The sequence below is a fragment of the Sturnira hondurensis genome, unplaced genomic scaffold (genome assembly GCF_014824575.4).
Source record: "Sturnira hondurensis isolate 20B ecotype Veracruz unplaced genomic scaffold, ASM1482457v3 Scaffold0016462, whole genome shotgun sequence".
Classification (NCBI taxonomy): domain Eukaryota; kingdom Metazoa; phylum Chordata; class Mammalia; order Chiroptera; family Phyllostomidae; genus Sturnira; species Sturnira hondurensis.
In genome coordinates this window covers 13,417,151-13,424,732 of record NW_028089093.1, presented here as the reverse complement: position 1 = coordinate 13,424,732, position 7,582 = coordinate 13,417,151, and the positions used below count along the sequence as shown (strand labels likewise).

General features: G+C 34.2%; 1 pseudogene; it reads left to right on the top strand.

The window, feature by feature from the left end:
- Window positions 1-4,928: 4,928 nt before the first annotated feature.
- Window positions 4,929-5,043, top strand: LOC119001002 (uncharacterized; annotated as a pseudogene).
- Window positions 5,044-7,582: the final 2,539 nt, after the last annotated feature.

The following is a 7,582-nucleotide window of genomic DNA, read 5'->3' as shown; positions in this document are numbered from 1 at the left end:
TTGAGGAAAGGGCTCTCAGCCCTTCTCCTTTGAGAGATCAGCCACTTTTCTTTCCCAAGCAGATCATGTCTTGGTAGACTTATTCTCATCTGTGGTGGCCTGGGGGACAAAGGGGGTGGCCTGTGGGTGGAGCCCCCCCAGTCTGATATAACTTCATAAACCCATATTTTTACACATTCAAAATATTCTTAACCGTTATAAATAAGCCTGACAAATAAACTTTTTTCATTAAAGACAGGAAGTAGATAATTGTCTACAAAAGACAATAACTCTATTCTAAGTTAATATCTGTCCAATGTGCCTAGAAAATATTTATATCTTTTGATAAGAAATATACTATAATGCACAGAGAAATTAGGAATTTGTGAATAGTTTCATAACAATTAGAATTTAGAGTTACCTTCAGTCAGAGAGTCATATATAAAAAGTACTTGTCTAATTATTTGCTTGTTATATGTAAAAGTTTGAAAAATAATTCTACAAGTTTAAATTATCTTTGCTGAAAATGACTATCTAAACCCAGTGATAGAGAGTGACACATATTAAAAAGACAGAAAGTTATATTTATACATATACATATATATGAAAAGAATTTTAGATTTTTCAAATATGCATTTTAATTTTAATGTGTGATCAAGAATTCATGACCCAGCCTCTGGCATTTTCTTACCTCTAGCTCCATTCTAGCACAGATGGCAATAACTTTTTCAAAAAAATAAAAGGAAATTTAAATTCAAACTCCAAGGTATTTCCTACCTTGATTCACAGTTTATATGTGAGTCTGAGTTCAAATATTTGTAAAATTTAAACACACACACAGAAGCCATATCTTTGTACTAAAATGTGCATGTAAAATTAATTCTCCACTTTTCCTTTTAGATTTATAAAGTATAGTATAGCAAAACAACTTCTTTTGGGAAGAAAATATGATTTTAAACTGACACTGCTAGCTGAGACAGTAATTTATGAGTTTCTTGTGAGGATGAAAGATAGACTGATACTAATCATTCCCACATATTGTTACAGGTCTACAGTATAACAATTAGCATTTGTTTCATTTCTACATCATACAAAACTAGACTTTACAATAAGTACTATGATAAATTCATCTTATTTTTTTCTCTCAGGAGAGCCAATTCCTCGCATGACAAGCTCTGAGTGTTGCTGTGAAATTGGTACAGCTGTGGTGAGGATGAATCTGTGAGCTCTAAAGATTTTTTAAAAGTAGAAGAGATATTCAATGTCCACTTACATGTAACACTACATAGCTTCCCACATTTATAACTATGTTGTAATGTTTGTTGCCCTTTATGTAAAATTTACCTACTACAGGGGTGTTCTTAATGTTTCTTTATCATGCTATAATGTCACGGATATATAAAACAGGAAAATGCTTACAAAATACTCTTCAGAAAAAGCAGTAACAACTTTCTAAATATTCAAAAGCAGTAACAACTTCCTAAATACTCAGATCCAGCAATGCTTTCTTAACATTACTTACATTACTTATATATATATACTTTAGGATGCAATAATTTCAGTAAAACAACAGTGTGGCTTTACTTGGAAATAAGTCTCCTACAAGCTCAGGTATGAATTCTGTGCTCTGGGGATAAGGAAGGATCTGGAGAAGTCATGCAGTCTTTCAAAGCCCTCAGGCTACATCAGCCTTGGGTTTTGTTCACTGATGCTCTACTCACTAAGTTCAGTGAAACAGGCATTTGTCAGAGCATGGTGTTCTAGAATGAAAGTAGTGGGTTGGTGTACATTTTTTTGAATAACTAGTCAGCTTTGTTGAAAGATATTTTTACATCCCCAAATCCAGGTTATTTTAGTAAATGAGTAAAATGTATTTAATGTTTTCTTTTATGGACTTCACAAAATGTCCCTTATGCCTTTGGGTCATGTTATGAGGCTAATGGACTCACTGGGGATGATGTGGATCTTCAAAAGCTTTCCAGATAGTTCAATAGAGAGTCAGTCAAGTTCTCAAACTGAACATGTTTTGGGTTGGCAAGAGATTGAGCTATTGTATTTAATCATCCTTTGAAGAAAGATTTGCATATTGACAAAAATACAGGACAAGACCATTGCAGGTAATAGGGCTACACAGAAAATAAAAGGAGCTGCAGTGGTGTCTTTTATTGAGGTGGATTTATGTTTTTTGTTTTTTTTTTTAAGTCTAATCACAACCGATTGAGAGCTGGTTTTCCGCCTGTGTGCCATGGAACATGAGTGTTGGCAGAGAGGTTCCCCTGCAAACTTGGCACTTTGCTGCCAGAAATGAGCTAAAAAAGCATGTTCTTTATTGAAGCCGGGCAGTCCAACATGGATTGACTTTTCTGCCTTAAGTACTTGCTGCAGACCAATGCAGATGCTTCCAGGTTACAGGTGACTCCCTCTTCTCTTCTTACAGCCTATTTTTATAAACATTTTATCTTCTTCTTTTTTTTGGAATTACGATGTATTGTCAAGTATCTACTCATTGCTTTCTCTCCCTCACTATATGGAGAGTCAAGGACTGAAGTGAGGGCTGGGCAAGATTCACAGCTTCTAATTTATCTTCGATATCTACTGCCTAAGTGAAGGAGAGAGTGAAAAGGGTGAAAATGATGCTGGTTTAGTGATTGAAGACATACTACCTGCAATGCACTCCCTGTCAAAAAGCTTAACCCTAGCCAATTAGAAAGTATAGACCCCTATCATCTAATTTGGTAAACAATATGGCTATGGGCCCTTGAAGCGTAGCTGATTCAAATTAAGAAGTGCTGTAAGTGGAAAATATACACGTGGAGTTTTTTTTTTATTTATTTATTATCTTTAGAGGAGAAGGGAAGGAGAGAGGGAGAGAAAGATCAATGTATGGTTGCTTCCCATGTGTCCCCTGCTGGGAACTGGCCTGCAACCTGGGCATGTGCCCTGACTGGGAATCGAACTGCGATCGTCTGGTTCGCAGGCCCGTGCTCAATCCACTGAGCTACACCAGCCAGGGCACACATGGAGTTTTGAAGACAATAAACTATATAATGTAGAATTTTAAAAATAACCTTTATGTTGATGACATGTTGAAATGACAATGCATTGGATATGTTGAGTTTAATGCTATTAAAATTGATTTCATGTTTCTTTTTACTTTTTCTAATGTGGCTTTTAGAAAAGTTAAAATTATATATGTAGCCCATGTTACATTTCTATTTGACAATTATACTATAGAGCATATATAAATTCACCTTGCAGTTGGAAAGGATAGAGGACAGAGGTAAAATATCAACAGTGAGAATAAAGGCAATAATATAGAATAGCTACTAAGGCACTGCTTAGCAGTCCACATGCATTATTTTATTTAATTTTCACAAGTGTTTACCTTTCCAATATATTTTCATAGCACCTCTTGATAATAATACTTATCATGATGTATTACAATTTCTCTATAAGGGCAACTAGTTACAGATGCCTTAGGCTGGGCCCTGGTTTATTATTATTTTTCTTCTTCCTACTGTTACAACCTTATAAGAGCATGATTTCTAGTACATAGACTGTTCAGTAAATTTCAGATACCTGAAATAAATAGATATCTAAAAGAATAAGGGGAAAAAAGTACTCTTGTTTTATAGATGACAAAGATAAGTTCTCGACTAAACTGACGGCAATAACTTAAATCTAAGACCATCAGATTCAAAGCCTGTTTTCCCCCACTATATTTCAAGAGCATAAAAAAAATCAATTAACTCAGTTACTTTGAAGAACTGAGAGGTAGAATAAGTGAAAAAAATAAAACTATCAAGCCTAATCCATTTACTTTTGAACAAAGAACTTTATTACACATTAGTGGTTCTAAACTTTTTGGTGTGTAAGAATCTATTTTAGGGATCACTTAGTTAACTTACATGTTTACAAGCTTTATTTCTAGTATCTATTACACAAGAAAACACATAGCAGAAAGCTATTACAAAAGGAATAGTATACATATATATATGGATGAGATAAAGATTTAGCTATCTACTTTTAGAAGAGTTCTTTTGCACGTATGTGCTCCCCATCATGTTCTTATCCCAGTCTGTGGCCTGTTACTATTGAAAGAACTAAATTTTATTTTAAGTTTCACAGACTTGTTGTCCCCATTGTGCTGGGATCCTAGAAGGAGAACCATCAGTTAATGGAAGAACATGTAAAGGAGATGGACTGAGTCCAGGGTCACAGCAAAGCAAACAAACAAATAAACAAGTAAATAAACAAACAGTAAGGAGATTCAGTGGCGCTTTCATTTATGTTCTCACATCCTGCTGCTTCCACAACTTAAAAACAAAAATTTATGTGATGTAATGTAAGTGTAATAAAAGTAGAAATATGAGGCAAATAGTTGGGAAGATTATAGAATAAGTGAGATTAAAACTGGATGTATGAAATAATCTACTGTTAGAACCAGTAGTAAAATTATGATATGAAAATAAAAATGTTAATCTACAACATGAAGTCACCAGAATGAATGACTTGGGTCCCTCTAGCTCTGCTTACATTTATCAACATTACATTCTCCTCTCTTAGAACAAACAAGCAAGCAAAATATAACCAAAGACACTGAAATAGAGAACAGGGGGACAGTGACCAGAGGGAAGAGTGGAGGGAATTTTAGGGGGAAAAGGGGAAGGATTTACAGGAACTAGTATAAAGGACACATGGACAACAACTAAGGGGGGTGGAAATGGGAGGGAGGTGGGGAGCACTGGGAGGGGGGTTGGGATGGGAATAAAAAACAGAAAACTGTACTTGAACAAGAATTAAATAAAAATGTATATATTAAAAAAAAAGATCCTGGAAGGCAGGATTGTGTCTTGTCATCTTTGTTCCCTTGACAACATTTAGCATTGTCCTTTCCCCCTCCCCCATGCTCTAAGTGTAAATTCTAAATATGTTTGCTTAAAAAATTCATCGCTTCTCAGCCTTTTGGCTAAGATTAAGTGTAGTAACTGTTCTTATCAGTTTAAAAAATTCATCTTATTCAATAATTATGGATACTCTTCCATTTGATTTCTGCCACTTGCCTGGTACATAGTTGATGCTCAGTATGTATTTGTTGAATGAATAAATAAATGAATCTAGACTAAGTAAATGATAGATGGGAGGATAAATAGATAAATAGATGGATCAACTGCCCTTCTGTGAAGCAGATTGGATGCAAAGCTCAGAAAAAGAAAAGGCTTGATGGGGAATTTTTACAAGAAGAAAATTAAAATTAATGAATTATATCAGATTTGTGGAGGAGAAAACATATAGAATGATGACTAGGTAGTATTTGATCAAAAGTGTAGGGATAAGAAAACTGAGTATATAAGGGTATTTGAGCTTTAGGAGTTGCTGGGGGAGGGAAATTAAAAGTATAAAATATATTATGGTTAGTGCATTGGATATTGACAGTACTATTCATCAGAGAGATGCATGACATTGAGCAAACATAAATCATCCAGAATAAAATGTTCTTCAAAAAGTACACACTATGGTTACAAAACAGCATGTTGGATTACAAAATTTTTCACCAGAGATTTTGGCCATTTATTGACAATGAGAAGAGATTTTTTTTTGAAGAATAAAGAAAAGCACCATGTAACAACTCCTTTCCAAAGCCTATCAAATGAGGGTTGAGCGATGTTTTACGGAACTTCATTGGCATAATACAACTTGATGACACAGTGTTTCACATTACATAATGTACTAAAATAACATCTCATATTGTGTATATTGAATTCACTTTAAAAAGATACAATCTGGTAAACCTGGGCCACTGAGTAAGTTTCTTATTTATTTTTGAATTTTCCAGGGTTAAAAAACTTGGCATAATGAAATACAAGAACCAGCTTTCCTTGATACTTAGAAGGGGTTTTGTGGACTAATGATAAGACAATATGCAGTTAGAGCTAAAACTTGATAGGAAGCTATTAACAATGGCTGGTAAGTGAACTAGAATTAACTATATATCACAGCTCAAGAAACAAAAAAATGTAATCATATTTGTAAATATATATTTTGTCACTAAAATCATCAACTTGTCAGTTAGGAGGGTGATATTTCTATGCTAGGTTTTTGTGTAACAACGAAAAACTTCAGTCTTAATTAGTAGTGTCCTGTGGGGCTTTAGATAAAATATAAATTAGAACATGAATAAGTTTAAATATATTTTGGCCATTTGAAAGTCCTATAAAGGAAATAATTGTTAAGGTATATGTACAAAGCTTTTTATATATAATTATGAACATATTTCTACTTTTTGGCTTTATATAATTGAGGATAAGAAAAGAGCTACTATCCCAGGTAAGATCCAACATTTTTATAATAGACATGAATGATTATACAAGCTACAAATTATAATATTATATTTAAAAAATTATAATATGCCTCAGTCCTAAGGCTTTAGAATTTTGAAACTACTTTCTATATTATAATAAATTCTTGAATGAAATATATGCAGTTCAGTTCCATATATATTGACATTGAGATGCCTGCAGTAGAAATACCCAATAAGCAGTTGGAATGATAATTTTAAAGTTCAGAAATAATTTTTCTCTGGACACATAAACTTGGGAGTCACTGTTGAAAGGGTAGCTGAGGCAATGGGGATGGCTGGGAAACCTTGGGTGAAAGCTTTTGAAGAGAAGGCAAGGGAGGTGGAACCATAAAAGAAGATGAGACTGTTCAGAGGTACGAGCAACACGAAGAGAGGATGTGGAAGCTAACAAGTAAAGTGTTGGTCACAGGATCAATATCGTCACGTTACCCATGGGGCAAGGAAAAAAAGGATGTTTGGATGTTGCAATTCCAGATGGCCAGTTACAACCTTGTAAAAGTTTCATGGTAGGGGGAGAAAGCAAGATTACAGAAGGTCGAGGCCTTTTAAAAATTTTTACACAGAATCTGAGCTATGCTTAAAGACAACCAAAGATTGTCTGGCTCTGATAAATAGTGAATTTATACACCACTCTTTAAAGGCAATGGAAACATATTCCAGCAACATAGTGAGGCATTTCTCAGAGGTGCAAATTGAGGCACCGTTTCCCTTAGCATTATACTTTTTTAAATTTATTGAATTTATTGGGGTGACATTGGTTAATAAAATTATATAGGTTTCAGGTGTAACGATTCTACAATATATCATTTGTATATTGTATTGTGTGTTCACCATCCCATCATGCCTCCTTCCATCACCATTTATCCCTCTTCTACCTGCTCCAATCCCATTTTCCATTTAGTAATCACCATGCTATTGTGTCTATGAGTATTTTTTATTTAATCCCTTCATCTTTTTAAATCAATCTCTCTCCTATTTGACAGTTGTCAGTTTTTTCTCTGTGTCTATGAGTCTCTATGTTGTTTTAGGTCATTTTATTGATTATATTCCACATATAAGCAAAATCATATGGCACTTGTCTTTCTCTCACTGGCTTATTTCACTTAGCATAATATTCTCCAGGTAAATCCGTGCTGTCACAAAGAGTAAGATTTCTATATTTTTTTTTATAGCTGAGCAGTAAATGTACCACAGCTTTTTCAGCCATTCATCCACTGATGGGCACTTGGGTTGTTTCCAAAT